General features: G+C 41.2%; 1 pseudogene; it reads left to right on the top strand.

Moving 5' to 3' along the window:
- Positions 1–2262: 2262 nt before the first annotated feature.
- LOC126185532 (5S ribosomal RNA) lies at positions 2263–2380 on the top strand (annotated as a pseudogene).
- Positions 2381–2986: the final 606 nt, after the last annotated feature.

Below are 2986 nucleotides of genomic sequence, written 5' to 3'. Positions count from 1 at the left end.
CGCTGTAAAGCACATTCAAAACTCTCGAAATATAAAGTCCTTCATGAATATTATTGGCCGTTTACTGCCCAGAATCAAACAACTCCACAGTCAAATCACGTATGTGGACGCAGGCATGTATGCCTTCTTCAAGCACTCGACATAAAGTTTCCAGAATAGCTCCCTTGCACTCTTCGCTTGAAAAGTCCCAGTCTTCACTTGATTCCTGTAGTATCCCGCTACTGTTAGCTTTTCCACCGCCTCACAATGAAAAGCTAATTGGTTTTAGTTGTAAATATTTGTCATGTGTTAGTGTTTTTCTGACATGTTCTACACCCTGGAGGACGTCCTCACTACGTATCAATTGGAATGAAAGTAAATCTAATCTAATCCGAAGGCCATAACCACCAAAATTACATCGTTCTTATGAACTACACTCAGATTATTTACAGTAAATATAAGTGACAGTTGGTTCATAAGTAAATAAGCTAGCATTGTTCCATAAGTGCTCTCACGTTAAATGACAACGAATTGTCGTTAAATATCCTTTAAACAGCACTTGCAGTTAGTATTTAATTTAAGTACTGGTATAAATAGTAAACAGTTCACTTAATAAAAACACAAGTATGACAAAATGTGAGGTAATGATGCTGTGTTCATTTGCTGTGTAAATGTGGAGAATTTGAAAAGATATAAAACAAATCTTAAATAAATTAAAAAAAGAGATACGGATACATAGCTACAGGGATGACAGCTATACTGCAATGCTAACAACTGAGATATCGTTTGCTGAAATCGCATGAGGCGATTACAAGTTCTTATTTCAGAGGTTCATTGTGAAAATGTTTTTTCATGTTGAAATATTAGCTTTTGTAGTTATAAAGATATCGAAATACTACTTTCTCATTGGATGTACCTCATTTTTCTGAGATCGTAGATGTAGTCCGATTGTCACTAATATTTGACTGTAAATTATTGTCGAATCTCAAAGAGCTGTAACTAAGCCATCTTTAAGGTTCTGAGACTCCACCACTTCTTAGAGCATCTCCTGCACAAAGGCCATGCGCGTAACAGCCGTCCAAATTTCCAGACTCGGTATTTTCCCCGTTTTCGGTAACACTACTAGTCTTTGCACCCGGACTCGCTCGTGCCGGTCACCTAACCGGCTGTGGCGCGCCCTGAGACCTGGGCCCGCTAGATTTAAGCCGAACAACAGGTTCAGCTCTTCTTGTACCAGTTGTTTGCGGCCGATTAGCTCACCAAAATACGTGTAATCTTACAAGTGGAAGGGACACTTTACCAGAGCAAGGGTGGGATGTGATAATTGGATGCCTCTATAGGATGAGAGACGCGTACGTGAACTGCGATAAGCAGCTAGCCGCTTGCTGTGAATGCCTACCAGCGTTTGCGCGTGCGCTGTTGCTGAGACAAAATGTGGGAAAGATCGCACTGGTGTGGAAGGAGATTTTAGAAGAGGAGGAGGTGAAAAAATGAACAGACCGTAGGATATATATTCTTACATAGCGACATGGAGCTTGCCCAGTGAAGGAACTCTACCCAAAATAAGGTCTGCATGTGGTCGTCCAGCCGTGGGAATTGTAGACTGCACAAAAAATTTAACAAGAATGTTGAACAATAAAATTCTGATCGAATGGTAGACGAATATAAACTAGCCGTTCGGATGTATGGCGACGCCTAATGAAAGAACTGTCGAGAACGCAAAAATATCGTCTTTGAGGACACTGATCGGCAAGAAGAGAAAGACAACATTGGTTGCTGAGACGAAAAACGAGGAGACTGTGACCGAGATGGCACTGCCGCCTCTGGATACACAGAGCCGGGAGATTTATTACTTCTAAAATTTATTTGCCCTCCACAGTGTATATTCTATTTACCCCTCTAGAAAACACATGGTTACAATGGACACTGAACTGTAAGAACAGAATATATATAAACAACACATGTTTATATTTATCACAGACAAAGCTATCACAACTGTGTCCTTCATAAATTGTTAATAAATAGTGTTAAACGTAAATCAGGCAGTTTTGATTTACTGATTCAGTCCATTTCTGAAATCATTAAATTGACATACGCGTACGATTCAAACCAATAGATTTTGCCCAACACTCGTGAGGAAATTAATAATTACATTATAAAGGCGAATGTCTTTAAACAACAAAATATAAGTGGCTGACTGAGGTAGGTGGTATCTAATACGCAGCAGTAATTTCTACATGTCCAACCCATCACAGTCAAATTGAGGATATGTAAACAGAATGTGGCAACGGCCTTGCCGCAGTGGATACACCGGTTCCCGTCAGATCACCGAAGCTAAGCGCTGTCGGGCGGGACCGGCATTTGGATGGGTGACCATCCGGGCCGCCATGTGCTGTTGCCATTTTTCGGGGTGCACTCAGCCTCGTGATGCCAATTGAGCAGCTACTCGATCGAATAGTAGCGGCTCCGGTCAAAGAAAACCACCATAACAACCGGGAGAGCGGTGTGCTGACCAAACGCCCCTCCTATCCACATCCTCATCTGAGGATGATACGGCGGTCGGATGGTCCCGGTAGGCCACTTGTGGCCGGAAGGCGGAGTGCTTTTTTTAAAAACAGAATGTGGTATACATCAAAGAAAAATAGTAGGCGAAATAATCTTTTCCTTTCGTCATTTTGTGGGTGTTAACAGACAGAAGATGTTTCGTAGAGGTTTTGAAATTATTTGTAAAGTTTGTCGCAAGTCACTTAATGCTCTCATTCTGAAATACTGGGTTTATTCATTATGAGCATTGCGGCAACGTTGAGTTTCTGCTTTTTTACATTCAGCCCCACCATTTTGATTCGAAGGTATACATAACGTAGCGTATGCGTTAGTTCAGGGTGTAAGCTGTCTCCATTCCAAATTTCACCTAAATCTGTCCACATTTTCAGCTTGAAGGAGTTACAAACATAATGACACATGCAACGTTTCGCGTTTATAATATACGAGACACGTTCAATAATTA

Source organism: Schistocerca cancellata, chromosome 4, assembly GCF_023864275.1.
Source record: "Schistocerca cancellata isolate TAMUIC-IGC-003103 chromosome 4, iqSchCanc2.1, whole genome shotgun sequence".
Classification (NCBI taxonomy): domain Eukaryota; kingdom Metazoa; phylum Arthropoda; class Insecta; order Orthoptera; family Acrididae; genus Schistocerca; species Schistocerca cancellata.
The sequence above is the reverse complement of the archived record's forward strand: the minus strand, read 5'-3'. Positions and strand labels throughout refer to the sequence as shown.